Source organism: Triticum aestivum, chromosome 7A (assembly GCF_018294505.1).
Source record: "Triticum aestivum cultivar Chinese Spring chromosome 7A, IWGSC CS RefSeq v2.1, whole genome shotgun sequence".
In the NCBI taxonomy this organism is placed as follows: Eukaryota; Viridiplantae; Streptophyta; class Magnoliopsida; order Poales; family Poaceae; genus Triticum; species Triticum aestivum.
Window position 1 is genome coordinate 93,031,566 of NC_057812.1, and position 16,506 is coordinate 93,048,071.

Sequence of the window (16,506 nt, forward strand, 5' to 3'; positions counted from 1 at the left end):
GTTACGTGTTTGCTATGCTAGGGATGTGTGGCGGACGAACGGGTTACATATCCAGATTCGTCTCGTCGTTCTGAGCAACTTTCATGTACAAAGTTTTTTCATCTAAGCTACGGTTTATTTTATATTAATTTTCCTAAGTTTTAAATAGTTTCTAAAATATTTTAATTCAAAAATTAAATGTTAAAATGCTATTGGTACATAGAAGTGTACCCACAGATGGGCTTGTGTGGCTGACCAGTGGGCCCAGTTGACTTGGTCAACTACCCAGTCAGCAGAGGCTGACTGGTGGGGCCAGCCAAAGTCAACATCCCAGTCAGCATTGACCGTTGACTAGTCAATTTGACCAGTGGGTCCCCATAGTCATAGACTTAGGCTAATTAACAGTATTTAATTAGGGTAATATATTATTAGGTTAATTTAAACATGATTAAATAAGTTAATTAACTAATTAATTAATTTATTTTTCTAATTATATATTTTTATTCTTTTTTTCTTTGTAAAACATTCAGGGGTGGGGCTCCACTTTTCATTGGCCCCAGGGGCCTATGCGGGTCGGGTGATGGGGCGATGGAGGTGCCCGACCCAAGCAAGGGCGCACGACGACCGTGGCCGGAGCAGCGGCGCGGCGGGGCCGTGGTAGGAGGCGGGGCCGGCGACGAGTTGTTGCGGTGGAGGGAACAACGACCAGGGCGAGTGGCAGACGGCGCGACGGCGCGCAGGGCGAAGCGGGTAGGGGACGAGGTCGCAGCGGGGTGCGCGGGTCGTGGACAACACGGGGGCTGCGAGGCGAAGTGCGGCGGCAAGCCGTAGTGGAGGTGGGGTGCGCGGACGGAGTAGAGCAGGAGCCACCGCGGGGCAGACCGCAGGCGCAGTCGAGCGCGGGTCATCCGACACGGGCGCAGGAGCAGAGCACCGGCTCAGGGGGAAGGCAACAGAAGTGGGAAAATGGGGGGCCGGTTGCTGGCGCGTGGCATGGGCGGGGGGGGGGGGGCTTGGAGGAACGCCGGGAACGTGTGCGGGTATATAGAGGGCGAAGGCCACGACAGAGAGAGGAGGGAGGGGGAGCTCACAAGGGAGGAGTAGGGCATGGGCAGTGGTGCGCGGGGAGGTAGACGGGGACGCGATTTGGCGAGGCGGCGACGAGGAGGAGGACAGCGAGACGGAGACGCTCCGGGTGGCACTGTCCTCGTGCAGCGGCGGTGGTCGATGAAGCGAGGGGCGCCATCGAGTGCCCAATCCGATCTGGATCGAGGGGAAGCAGAGAGCGAGTGGGGGAGGAGTGTGGGGTTGTTGGGCTAGGGTTTCAGGGGTGGGGGATATGGAGAGTGCGGGGTGGGCCTCCTGGTGGCCTGGGTGGCCAGTTGGGCCCTCCGGCCCAAGGAGAGGGGGGCTTTGCCCCTTTCTTTTGTCCTTTTACTTTTTCTTTATTTATTATTTTCTGTTCTATTTTAGTTACACCTATTTTAGTTTTTATAAAAATACAAAACAAACTCCTAAAGTATTGTTATAATATAGGCCACTACCTCAAAAAGTTTGGTGTAGTAATAATTACTTGATACATTTTTATTATTTAAAATGTATTTATATTTGTTTTTAGCCAGAATTTTCTTTACTTTAGTGCATCTAAATACTTTATAAAGGTGTGGTCTCTCCACCAACATGGTCTATGGATTATTTGACACATTAGGAACAATTTAGTTTTGACTTATGAAAACTTTAATGGTTTTAACTTAAATTCAAATTTTGAATTTGAATTGTTTCTAACTAACGCGAGATTATCAACAGTAACCAAGGTGACGTGCCATCGTTAACGTGGGATTACTGTAGCCTAATTATCCAGGCATCACAATTCTCCTCCACTACAAGAAATCTCATCCCGAGATTTTAGGAGGTGGAATAAGAGGGAATGGTCTGGTTACAAAATTCTGATGTATCTTCTCGGTCTTGGTTGCTCTTCTCAAAGAGTTTGATCCATTACCTTGATGTCTTCATTTCTCTGGTTCAGGTCATCCTGATGAAGTCGTCATACTTCGATTACTGTCAATCCTGATCGAGCCAATGCTTTAATCCGGTTCATCAGATAGAGGACTTCTCCATTGTCTTCCACCTGGGGGCTCCGTGGGCGCCAACTTCAGCGTCTCTTCAGAGGAGCATTGTTGAACTCAGGAAGACCCCGCCGAACAGGGTCCGGAAGGGGAACGTCCTCCATATAAAACCATTCTGAAGGCCAGTCTTCGGACGACTTCTTCGTGTACCGGACAGGTATCCGGTATCGGCGATGCGCCATATTTCGGCTCCGCCCACTTGATAAAGTGACCCCTTTGTGTGCGAGGGACAGGCAAAATAGCCTTTTCCACAGCTCGAAGTGATTCTCGCAGCCCAGGAACAACTCGCAGAGAGCAACATAGCCGGCGATATGTAGGATGGAGGCGGGGGTGAAATTGTGTAATTGGAGGCCGTAGAACTCCAGGAGCCCGCAGAGGAACGGATGAATTGGAAATCCGAGTCCCCCTTAATAAATAGGGAACAAGGCAGACCCGTTCCCCCATAGAGGGGCAGGGAAAGCTCTCCGCTTGCTCCCCGCCATTGTAGGTGGCAAGCCCGGCTCGGTCGGGCACCATATACGCCGGAGGGTGAAATCCCTTAGTCTGCAGTTCGACTAATAGACTGTGCGGGACTGAACACCTCTCCCAATCACCGGGCTAAGGGATACGGGGGCGGGAGGAGGAGCTGCGGAGGTCGGCCATGCTGGAATGGATCTTTCCAAAATGCGCTCTGATGGATTCTCGCCGGGGGAGGATGGTATGGATTGGATCTAAGGATCCCCATCCCTTTAGTAGACAATTTATTTATCTAGCTAGGGGGGTGAATGTAAAAATGCCCTAGCGCCTCGTATTCATTCAACACATGGGAGATAGCCCTTATTGGGCACAGAAGCCAAGAGGTCCAAACATTTATGGGACCGGACACTACTTTACAAACGCTCGGAAGATGGAGAAGAACCCGCCTTGCAATACCGAAGACAACTGGGCGCCGGACTCATCGTCATTGAAGCCTGGTTCGGGAGCTACTGAGGGAGTCCTGGATTAGGGGTATCCGGACAGCTGGATTATATCCTTTGGCCGGACTGTTGGACTATGAAGATCAAGATTGGAGACTTCGTCTCGTGTCCGTATGGGACTCTACTTGGCGTGGAAGGCAAGCTAGGCAATACGGATATGTATATCTCCTCCTTTGTAACCGACCTTGTGTAACCCTAGCCCCCTCCGGTGTCTATATAAATCGGAGGGTTTTAGTCCATAGGACAACATACAATCATACCATAGGCTAGCTTCTAGGGTTTAGCCTCTCTGATCTTGTGGTTGATCAACTCTTGTAATACTCATATCATCAAGAATAAATCAAGCATGACATAGGGTTTTACCTCCATCAAGAGGGCCCGAACCTGGGTAAAACATCGTGTCCCCTACCTCCTGTTACCATCCGCCTTAGACGCACAGTTCGGGACCCCCTACCCGAGATCCGCCGGTTTTGACACCGACACACATGAACAACTCGGGAGAAACAAATCCTCGGTGTGTGTGAGGTTTAATTTGTATGTGTATTCAGGTGACATGGAACTACAAGGCAGTAGGCACAAGGATTCTCGGAACAACAACGAGTATTTCGGGATATCTTGTAATAACAAGAGCAATTGGGGACTAAGGTAAGAATGGCAAGTGCATGTAGTTATCTTTAGGGGTTGACGGTGGAAGGGAATTGCAAACGCAATGAGCACAAGTTCTCGGGATAACATCGGAGAGTATCTTCTGAATCTTCTGGTGCAGCAGGCGATCAACTGTAATAAGGGGCTCTCTGGGTGGATGTGATCATGAGATCCTAATGTTAGAGTTAGGAAAATCTTCAACCCGAAGAGAAGAGAGATTAGAATCCCATAGTAAAGATGAGGAATAAAAAGATCCTAATACCACCCAATGGCGACATGGGCCCATGGGCCGCACAACCATATTAGTAAAACATTTTTTATCGACTAGACTCAACTTCGGCCAAAGAGTCGGAAGGGGGATTCCTACAGGCAGTTGGCTCTGACACCAACTTGTGACATCCCCGATTCAATCGTACACTAATCATACATGCAAACGTGTACGATCAAGATCAGGGACTCACAGGAAGATATCACAACACAACTCTACAAATAAAATAAGTCATACAAGCATCATATTACAAGCCAGGGGCCTTGAGGGCTCGAATACAAGAGCTCGATCATAGACGAGTCAGCGAAAGCAACAATATCTGAGTATACACATAAGTTAAACAAGTTTGCCTTAAGAAGGCTAGCACACACTGGGATACAGATCGAAAGAGGCGCATGCCTCCTATCTGGGATCCTCCTAAACTACTCCTGGTCGTCGTCAGCGGGCTGCACGTAGTAGTATGCACCTCCCGACTAGTAGTAGTCGTCATCGACAGTGGCGTCTGGCTCCTGGGCTCCAATGTCTGGTCGCAGCAATCGGGTATAGGAAAGGGAAAAGGGGAAGCAAAGCAACCGTGAGTACTCATCCAAAGTACTCGCAAGCAAGGAGCTACACTACATATGTATGCAATGGTATCAAATGGAAAAAGGGTATCATAGGTGGACTGAACCACAGAATGCCAGAATAAGGGGGGATAGCTAGTCCTTTCGAAGACTATGCTTCTGGTAACCTCCATCTTGCAGCTGAAGAAGAGAGTAGATGGTAAGTTCACCAAGTAGCAACGCATAGCATAATCTTAACCGATGATCCTCCCCTCGTCGCCCTGTGAGAGAGCGATCACCGGTTGTATCTGGCACTTGGAAGGGTGTGTTTTATTAAGTATCCGGTTCTAGTTGTCATAAAGTCAAGGTACAACTCCAACTCGTCCTGTTACCGAAGATCTCGGCTATTTGAATAGATTAACTTCCCTATAGGGGTGCACCACATTTCCAAACACGCTCGATCCCCTTTGTCCGGACACACTTTTCTGGGTCATGCCCGGCCTCGGAAGATCAACACGTCGCAGCCCTACATAGGCACAACAGAGAGGTCAGCACGCCGGTGTAAATCCTATGGCGCAGGGGTCTGGGCCCATCGCCCTTTGCACACCTGCACATTGCGAACACGGCCAGAAGTAGAACTAGCCCAATTAATACAAGAGCAGGCTTAGGGTCTAATCCGGCGCGCGCTGCTCAGACACTGACATCACGAAGGCTTCGGCTGATACCACGATGTCGAGTGCCCATAACTGTCCCCGTGTAGATGGTTAGTGCGTATTGGCTAGTGGCAAGACTCAGATCAAATACCAAGATCTCGTTAAACGTGCTATGTTGAAATAACCGCGAACGCCGACCAAGGCCAGGCCCACCTCTCTCCTAGGTGGTCTCAACCTGCCCTGTCGCTTCGCCACAAAGATCCACATAGAGGGTCGTCAGGAACGTATGTCCTTCCAGCCCCCAATTCGTGAATCAACCATGGGTACTCCTCGAGCCAACCCGACTTTAGTCATCACATGTATCATGTATAAAGTATATAGTATATACCCGTGATCACCTCCCGAGTAATCACGGCCCGATAGTATAGCATGGCAGACGGACAAGAATGTAGCGCCACTGATGATAAACTAGCATCCTATACTAAGCATTAGGATTGCAGGTAAAAGTAACAACAAGAGTAGCAAGGATAGGCTATGCATCAGGATAGGATTAACGGAAAGTAGTAACATGCTACACTACTCTAATGCAAGCAATAGAGAGAATAATAGGCGATATCTGGTGATCAAAGGGGGGGCTAGCCTGGTTGCTCTGGCAAGAAGGAGGGGTCGTCAACACCATAGTCGAACTGGGGGTCGCCGGTAGTCTCGGGGTCTACCGGAAAGAAGTAACAGGGGGAACACAATAAATAATAGAGCAATCAAAGCAACACAAAGCATAACATGGCAATACGCGGTGCTAGGGGTGACCTAACGCAGTACTAGGCGATACTGGCGAAGGGGGAAACGTCCGGGAAAGTATCCCCGGTGTTTCGTGTTTTTGGACAGATGAACCGGAGGGGGAAAGTTACGTGTTTGCTATGCTAGGGATGTGTGGCGGACGAACGGGTTACATATCTAGATTTGTCTCGTCGTTCTAAGCAACTTTCATGTACAAAGTTTTTTCATCTGAGCTACGGTTTATTTTATATTAATTTTCGTAAGTTTTAAACAATTTATAAAATATTTTAATTCGAAAATTAAATGTTAAAATGCTATGGGTACACAGAAGTGTACCAACAGATGGGCTTGTGTGGCTGACCAGTGGGCCCAGTTGACTTGGTCAACTACCTAGTCAGCAGAGGCTGACTGGTGGGGCCAGCCAAAGTCAACATCCAGTCAGCATTGACCGTTGACTAGTCAACTTGACCAGTGGGTCCCCATGGTCATAGACTTAGGTTAATTAATAGTATTAATTAGGGTAATATATTATTAGGTTAATTTAAACATGATTAAATAAGTTAATTAAGTAATTAATTAATTTTTATTTTTCTAATTATATATTTTTTATTTTTTTTCTTTCTAAAACGTTCAGGGGCGGGGCCCCACTTGTCATTGGCCCCAGGGGCCTATGCGGGTCGGGCGATGGGGCGCTGGAGGTGCCCAACCTAGGCGAGGGCGCACGGCGACCATGGCCGGAGCAGCGGCACGACGGGGCCGTGGTAGGAGGCGGGGCCGGCAACAAGTTGTCGCGATGGAGGGAACGACGACCAAGGCGGGTGGCAGACAGCGCGACGGCATGCAAGGAGAAGCGGGTAGGGGACGAGGCCACGGTGGGGTGCAGGGGGAAGTGCGACGGCAAGCCGCAGTGGAGGCGGGGTGCGCGGCCGAAGTAGAATGGGAGCCGCCGCGGGGCAGACCGCAGGTGCAGTCGGGCGCGGGTCATCCGGCGCGGGCGCAGGAGCAAAGCGCCGGCGTGGGGGGAAGGCAGCAGCAGTGGGAAAATGGGGGGGGGGTGGTTGCTGGCGCGCAGCATGGGGGGGCTTGGAGGAACGCCGGGAGCTGCGGCGGGTGGCGCAGTTCGCGAGCAGCCGAGCGGCGACGGCCACGCGTGTGCGGGTATACAGAGGGCGGGGGCCGCGGCAGAGAGAGGAGGGAGGGGTAGCTCACAAGGGAGGAGTAGGGCACAGGCACTGGTGCGTGGGGAGGTAGAAGGGGACACGATTCGGCGAGGTGGCGACGAGGAGGAGGACGGCGAGGCCGAGACGCTACGGGTGGCGCTGTCCTCTGATACGTCTCCGTCTTATCTATAATTTTTGACTGTTACATGCCAATATTATTCAACTTTCATATACTTTTGTCAACTTTTTGTACTATTTTTGGGACTAACATATTGATCCAGTGCCCAGTGCCAGTTCCTGTTTGTTGCATGTTTTTTGTTTCGCAGAATATCCATATCAAACGGAGTCCAAAGGGGATAAAAACTAACCGAGATTTTTTTGGAATATATATGATTTTTGGGAAGAAAAATCCACGCAAGACGGTGCCCGAGGTGGCCACGAGGCATGGGGCGCACCTGCCCCCCTGGGTGCGCCCCTGACCCTCGTGGCCACCCCGTAAGTCGGTTGATGCCCTTCTTTCACCGCAAGAAAGCTAATTTCCGGATAGAGATCGTGTCAAAATTTCAGCCCAATCAGAGTTACGGATCTCCAGGAATATAAGAAACGGTGAAAGGGAAGAATCTGAGAACGCGGAAATAGAGAGAGACAGAGAGACAGATCCAATCTCGGAGGGGATCTCGCCCCTCCCATGCCATGGAGGCCAAGGACCAGAGGGAAACCCTTCTCCCATCTAGGTAGGAGGTCAGGGAAGAAGAAGACGAAGGGGCACCCTCTGCCCTTCTCTTCCGGTGGCGCCGGAGTGCCACTGGGGGCCATCATCATCACCGCGATCTACACCAACACCTCCGCCATCTTCACCAACATCTCCATCACCTTCCCCCCTCTATCTACAGTGGTCCACTCTTCCGCAACCCACTGTACCCTCTACTTGAACATGGTGCTCTATGCTTCATATTATTATCCAATGATGTGTTGCCATCCTATGATGTCTGAGTAGATTTTTGTTGTCCTATCGGTGGTTGATGAATTGCTATGATTGATTTAATTTGCTTGTGGTTATGTTGCTGTCCTTTGGTTCCCATCATATGATTGCGCGTGTGGATCACAACCTAGGGTTAGTTGTATGTTGATAGGACTATGTATTGGAGGGCAAGAGTGACAGAAGCTTCAACCTAGCATAGAAATTGATGCATACAGGATTGAAGGGGGACGAATATATTTTAATGCTATGGTTGGGTTTTACCTTAATGAACGTTAGTAGTTGTGGATGCTTGCGAATAGTTCCAATCATAAGTGCATAGAATTCCAAGTCAGGGATGACATGCTAGCAGTGGCCTCTCCCACATGATACTTGCTATCGGTCTAGTAAAGTAGTCAATTGCTTAGGGGCAATTTCGCAACTCCTACCCCCACTTTTCCACACTCGCTATATTTACTTTATTGTTTCTTTATCTAAACAGCCCCTACTTTTTATTTATGTACTCTTTATTATCTTGCAAACCTATCCAACAACACCTACAAAGTACTTCTAGTTTCATTCCTGTTCTAGGTAAAGCGAACGTCAAGCGTGCGTAAAGTTGTATCGGTGGTCGATAGAACTTGAGGGAATATTTGTTCTACCTTTAGCTCCTCGTTGGGTTCGACACTCTTACTTATCGAAAACTGTTGCGATCCCCTATACTTGTGGGTTATCATCCTCATGCGGTGGCGGTGATCGATGCAGCGAGGGGCGCCGTCGAGTTCCCAATCCGATATGGATCGGGGGGGTGCAGAGAGTGAGTGGGGGAGGAGTGTGGGGTTGTTGGGCTAGGGTTTCGGGGGTGGGGGATATGGAGAGTGCGGGGTGGGCCTCCTGGTTGCCTAGGTGGCCAGTTGGGCCATCTGGCCCAAGGAGAGGGGGGCTTTGCCCCTTTCTTTTGTCCTTTTACTTTTTCTTTATTTATCATTTTATGTTCTATTTTAGTTACACCTATTTTAGTTTTTATAAAAATACAAAACAAACTCCTAAAGTATTGTTATAATATAGGCCACTACCTCAAAAAGTTTGGTGTAGTAACAATTACTTGATACATTTTTATTATTTAAAATGTATTTATATTTGTTTTTAGACACAATTTTCTTTACTTTAGTGCATCTAAATACTTTATAAAGGTGTGGTCTCTCTACCAACATGGTCTATGGATTATTTGACACATTAGGAACAATTTAGTTTTGACTTATGAAAACTTTAATGGTTTTAACTTAAATTCAAATTTTGAATTTGAATTGTTTCTAACTAACACGAGATTATCAACAATAACCGAGGTGACGTGGCATCGTTAACGTGGGATTACTGTAGCCTAATTATTCGGGCGTCACATTAAGCGGCATAGCAGATTACTTGGTGGCATGAGGATGAAGTACTCCCTCCGTCCCAAAATAAATGTCTTGACCTTAGTAAGACTTTGTACTAAAGTTAGTACAAAGTTGAGACACTTATTTTGAAATGGAGGGAGTACATTATATGGCTCATCCTAACATAAAAGTTACATCATATATATGAATTATATTTTTTTGGAGCATTGTAAATTGGTACCTCGGAATAAGAGAAATGTCAAAGTTAAGCCAATGATCAGGCAACAACAACTAATAAAGACAATTACAATATTGATTGTTCAACATTGATTGTTGACCACTAATTCAGAAAGTGCATACAGGTCCGTAAGTGATAATTAGAGCATGGTTAATAGTATAACCAACTGCTGGCTATATGATCTTGCCACATCATCTATAGCTAAGCTTATAGCTGGCAAGTACAATAGTTGCATGTAAATGTGTAATATTTTTTTGATACAGGGCCCATCTCTCTCTCTCTCACACACAATATGCCTAGAAGCACGTGCTGCAGTCGACTATTAATCAGTAGCCCGCTTTCCTTCTCTATCCTCCACCTCACCCAAAATATAATATTTAAAGGCATACAACCCACCTATGTCATCCTATGATACTTGCTCTTAGAATGTTGAATGATCAATATTGATCGTCGACGATAAACTTAAGAAGTGGATAACTTGAGAGAAACTACCTAGTTAGTATATGTTAGAGCATTGCGGCTACACTATTGCACAGGTATGCAAGAATACTAAGATCACCCACAAACTATTTATGACATCGAGCATCTTTGAGATAGAAAAACAGATTTATAATGAACTGAAGATGGTAAGTCTTGAATGAGATATGTGGCACATGATACGTCTCCAACGTATCTATAATTTTTGATTGCGCCATGCTATATTATCTACTGTTTTGAATGTTTATGGGCTTTATTATACACTTTTATATCATTTTTGGGACTAACCTATTAACCCAGAGCCCAGTGCCAGTTTCTGTTTTTTCCTTGCTTTAGAGTATCGCAGAATAGAAAAATCAAACGGAGTCCAATTGACCCGAAACTTCACGGAACTTATTTTTGGATCAAAAGCAACCAGGGAGACTTGGAGTCTACGTCAAGGAAGCTTCGAGGCAGCCACGAGGTAGGGGTGCGCGCCCACCCCCTAGGGCACGCCCTCCACCCTCGTGGGTCCCTCGTGGCCCCCCTGATGTACTTCTTCCGCCTATATATCTCCATATATTGAATATATAAATGACGCTAGACAACCCGCCGTTCTGGAGGCATCGAGCGCACACAATGCCTTTGACCACACGATGGAGTTACTCCAGCAGTAACACTGCTTTTTTTTGGCTGCTGGCGTCTGGTCAGCCGTTGGTCCTTTTTTACGTTTGAGGCTGCTTCAAGAGTCGATGGCGGGTGGGCCTCACGAGGTGGGTTTCTCCTTGTGATTTAAGTGGTCAATTATGAATGACGATGCAGCCCGCAGGTAATCATTTGTGTTATTTGCCTATCTTTTCCAGGTTCGTCATATCCATAGCCTATGTATTTCATCGTCCCATGTGATTCAAGCTGGGCCATATAGTTGTATGCTAGATTGGTATGTACTATATACATCTGGATGACAGTGAGGATTAAAGAGTGTCGTTATTTCCAATGGAAAAATGCCTAAATCTCGCTGTCCACTAATTCACGGCAATGAAATTCTCTAACTCTGCAAAAATCGCTTTGATGTTGTACCAGCTGGAGCTTTTTCGTCTTCTGAATTGAACAGGCAGGAGTTTAGTTTGGTGTTCTCAAAGAGGCCATAGTTTGATGTCCTAAATCTAATTTGGCCTTTCAAGTTAGATATTATCCATGTATAAATACAGATTTCCTTGAATATGTATTGTTTTGATCAACACAAAATAGCTCTAGCCTCTCGTACAATTTTCAGTGTCGTGCATGGGTGGTTTTTGTGCAGTTATGTTGATCTGCATGCATTTTCTGCATTATAGTGTTGATATGTCTCAGTAAAATAGTGAGTACATATAACGTATGCAAGCTACAACCAGTTAGTTTTGTTACTAATCCATTGATCCTTTGTTACATTCCAAGAGTCAGGGTACCGGCACCCAAATAAATTCAGGCCAGTCCTCGATGTGAAGAAGCTAAGGGAGGCGGATCCCGACCCTTATGACAGCCAAAATTAGGCCGCCACTCGTCTCTCTCCTGCACCTGCTATTCAGATGGCCAACAACACTTCGTGAGCAATGACTGCTGTCCAGTTAAGAGCAAGTATGTTTTCTTGCTGAAGCATTGTTTGGATTATAGTTACTTCTCTGTTTCTGTCAATAACTACACATGTGTTCTTCTACTTATACCGTCACATTCTTATCTTTTGACATGGATCCTTTAAGATCATTAAATAGACCACCCAGTGCATGTAGAGATTGTCCAATGCCCTGAACTATGCCATGATGTATTCATGCAAGGTGATGCTATAACCATATCTAGAGAAGATCGCAGACAAATTTCTTAAGCACTATTGTGTTCACTATGCTCTTCACTGGCATGTCAGCACTGATTTTATCTTTCTAAATTCCCAAGAATTAGAATTTACTATTTAGGCAGTGACAGTGCTTCGAAGGTTTGAGTTTTTTTTAAGATCCCCAGATGTGTTTCTGCAACTTACAAGTTGTTGTGCACCTTGCAATATTACCTTAGAAGGGCTTATCACATTTAGAAAGACAACTTCGTAACCATTACAATATTTCTCTGTTTCTTTTTTTTCTTAATATTCCCTTCTTTTCTGAAGTTCTTCTCGCAAACTGTCGGTCAAGGTTGTATTATGTAATTTTAGGCTATGTATTTTTGGCGCATTCCCATTTTGGAAAAAAAGCAATAGCCAGTGATGTGTGATGTTTCAAGAAGAACTGAAATTAGTAAACAACTCTATACGAAAGAATAATAATGAACATGACTTCAAAAACCTGGAGATGTTATACTGGAATTGTTGCAAATCTTTGGAGATGTTTCCTAAAGAGCACAAGCATAGTAGATTTACTGAATTTAAATAACAACATGCAACAATACAGAGCTATAGTAATTAGCTTTTTTTCAAAGCTCTAGCAATATTTATTTCTGCCCCCTATTGTTGTCAACCATGTTATATGCTGAATATAATAAAGATACATCTTACAAATAAATCAGTGTATACTTCAATCTTTCTGCTTTCTAGAAAGTACCTCCTACTTTTTACTTGCTTTATTTTCTATAAGAATGCAATTATACTACTGCGAGAATAGTTTAGATACCCGATTTGCAATGTTCAGGATATTGTACTCCCTCCGTTCGGAATTACTTGTCTTGGATATGGATGTATCTAGAACTAAAATACATCTAGATACATCCATTTCCGCGACAAGTAATTCCGAACGGAGGGAGTACCATATTGGTCGGGTGCTGAGTAGGGATAAATAGGCGAATTCGCTGACCAACCGAGTAGTGATTAACTGACCCAGATGCCAATTAACTGGCCGATATTTGGAACAATGCCGATTTGAACTGAAATTTATTCGCTTACCACTGCCTTCCTTCTAGGAATTATTCATATTTTTTGTGTAAAATTTCCCAGATTGCCACACCTGGTATGGTTGATGATCTGTGAAAATTAAAAAAAATCCAAGAACTTTTTTTGGGTCAAAATTTGTCATAAAAGTTCAGAAATTTTAAATTTGATGATACTCTCAACAATTCTTTGCTATTGCTTGTGTAGGAAAGATCTTGCTGTTACTTGTCTTTTCAACAGTTCTTCTGTGTGGAAGGCTCTTTGCTCACACTCAAATACTACCTCTGAAACATGGAAGAAGGAAAAGGTTACTCTTCTGATCTTGGGAAAATAGTTTCAGAGAAGCTAGCAGATGTAGAAGGATCTTTGAAGAAGTTGAGGCAGGTCTATTCAGCACCCTGCATCGTTACTTGAACCGCCTTTCTGGCCTTGTAACTGTACCGCTTTAACAGAGTTCGACGTGTATCGGTACCATGTAATTCTCCGAATTTTTAGGCTGATGGAAATACATAGTTTGACGTGTATCGATATTTTCAGACCTTTGCTTCCGTAGTTTCGCCGAACTGAACTTCTCTAAAATACATGAACTAGAGCTTAGTCTTTGGATATTTTGTTTTTTATTGAAAATTGTTCAGATTGATTACTCCACCATTAAAATGTTGTTTATAGAGGCAAAATGCTTGTATATATGACTGGTTGATACAAAATCTGGACAACTATGTCAGACCTTTTATCTTGGCATTTGCTTTTCATGGATCTACTAAAGTGTTTTTTACCTGATGATCTTCTGTGCAACTATATTCTTGTTATAGGGCCTCTATAGGAAAAGCAATAATTTGAATTATTTTCTTAAATTTTCCATTCTAAATTGCTAAGTAATTATAACAACTCAAGTGTATCCATATAGTTACATATCACATTAGATTTTCTTCTTAACTGGATTTTATGCCATGTAATGTAGGTTCTCTTCAATTTGCTGTTGTGCTACTCATTAACAGAAATGGCTTCCTCTTCTTGCGAACCACACTGATGTTGGCTTCTGGTTTCTGCTATAATGATTTTTTTTAACTACGGACAACGTTTCTTGAGGCTATGTCTCTGCTATAGGTATGCCATTATCGTTGGAACTTATACTGTGTCTATTTGGTATATATGAATATATCCTTCCAGAGAATACTTGCTTCTGCATTATATACTGGATGGAAATAATTTATTTGTACGCTAGAACATGGCCTTGCTAATTAGTAGGCATTCCTGAAGGTTTTTTGAACTGTTGGGAGACATGAGAATGGTTTTCCTGTTAGTGCTTATGTTGGTTAATATCAACGTGTGTGGGATGTGCCCAGTTATCTTAGCTTTTGGCAATACATGCGATTACTTCTTTGGGAGAATATTTGCTGCTTGCTGATAAGGGAAGGCTAAGTGCACAAATAATTAATGCGGGTGTTCCAGAATTCAGTGTATACCACCTGCTTATTATTATGTATGCCCAAACCAATGGTAGCTGCTTACGATAAAGGATTTTATTTTTAATATATGGGTTATAGAATCCAGCAGATCGCCTGCTTACTATTTATATATGCAAAGGGTAATGCTTGTTGCACACTTATAATAAAGGGAAGTTAACTAGCAGAGGCACACTGGTATGATATACATGTTCATACATTAATATTATTACATATATATTAGTCAAAGGGACACTGTTATAGTCCATGATGTAAGCGGCATTTTACGTCTTCAATTAGAAGAGGCATCCTAAAACTTGTGATGTTATTCTGTGGAAAAAATGTCGGTACCAAATGCTAAGCAGATAAATATTGTTTTAAATCAGGTACTTGAGTCATTGGCGCAACCAGTAAATTTCGGTGGCTTAGATGGAATTTGATTGATAGGTTCTCTGTCATTAACTATGTGGTGCTAATTTGTTTTTATGTCTCTAGGTCACCGCATTTCGGTGGACTAAGTCCGACGACGGGAGATTCTACATATGTGTTTATTCGTCCGGTGACTTAGTAGAACAATAACCTCTGTGCACAGTGATATTTCAGTTTCTACTAGAAGGTTTCAAAATTGAACACGGAGGGTTTCAATGAGTCTTGTACAGGGCTGAGAACAAATTATGCTTTCTGGGTTTTTGAGTTTCAAGCTAATGAAAATAATTGAAGCTTTGCCTTCGCTATGTAAGAATGGTTGCATGTGTTAATTAGTGGTGCACATTGTTTGAGGCTGTCCAAAATTCTATTATAAAGTGCTTATATGAAATTGATAGGTACCTGGAACAACTTGTGGTTGAAACTAAACAGTGGAACACATCACATGCTTAGTGGTCATATGTTACTACTTATCAATATATCTCATATGAAACCTTTTACTTAACTTTGCAAAGGTTATTCCCTGATATAAACATCTTATGCATTTTTTTCTTATTTGTGTAGAAGTGTGATCTGTTAGCCAATGTACTTTTGCAAGTATTACAGTTTTATAAATAGGAGGGAATGGGGGGAATAGCTATCGAAGAATACACCATGTTATCACTACTAATTCCATTGAATCGTAACATTCACAAGGCAATAAAAGTAGAAGTTGGTCTCTAAATAATAAATATTCTAACTTGCATGGTTTGAAAACTTGGTTCGCTCTCGGACTTTGCACCATTGGTGCAACGGGTCATCTAGTACCCTAAAACGATCAGGGAGCACAATAGATCGGGAGTTACGCCGCCAGAAGCCTCCGTAGCCACCGAAAGCAAATCTAGACCCGTTCTGGCACCCTGCCGGAGGGTAAAATCCCTCTCCTGTGGCCATCTTCATCATCCTAGTGCTCTCCATGACGAGGAGGGAGTAGTTCTCCCTCAGGACTGAGGGTATGTACCAGTAGCTATGTGTTTGATCTCTCTCTCTCTCCCTCTTATAGTTGGCTCTTATGTTTCTCCTCCCCCTCTACTCTCTTGTAATGGATTGAGTTTCCCCTTTGAAGTTATCTTATCGGATTGAGTCTTTAAAGATTTGAGAACACTTGATGTATGTCTTGCCGTGCGTATCTGTGGTGACAATGGGATATCACGTGATTCAGTTGATGTATGTTTTGGTGATCAACTTGCGGGTTCCGCCCATGAACCTATGCATAGGGGTTGGCACATGTTTTTGTCGTGATTCTCCGGTAGAAACTTTGGGGCACTCTTTGAGGTTCTATGTGTTGGTGGAATAGATGAATCTGAGATTGTGTGATGCATATCGTATAATCATACCCACGGATACTTGAGTTGACAATGGAGTATCTAGGTGACATTAGGGTTTTGGTTGATACTTGTGTCTTAAGGTGTCTTAAGGTGTTATTCTAGGACGAACTCTAGGTCTGTTTGTGACACTTATAAGAATAGCCGAACGGATTGATTGGAAAGAATAACTTTGAGGTGGTTTCGTACCTACCATAATCTCTTCGTTTGTTCTCTGCTATTAGTGACTTTGGAGTGACCCTTTGTT

General features: G+C 44.3%; 1 long non-coding RNA gene across 1 annotated transcript; it reads left to right on the plus strand.

The window, feature by feature from the left end:
• The first annotated feature begins 10,930 nt into the window (after nucleotides 1-10,930).
• LOC123151032 (uncharacterized) lies at nucleotides 10,931-13,349 on the plus strand. Its single transcript, XR_006475459.1, has 2 exons — nucleotides 10,931-11,751; nucleotides 13,232-13,349. It is a non-coding gene; the product is annotated as an uncharacterized lncRNA (long non-coding RNA).
• The last annotated feature ends 3,157 nt before the right edge of the window (nucleotides 13,350-16,506 follow it).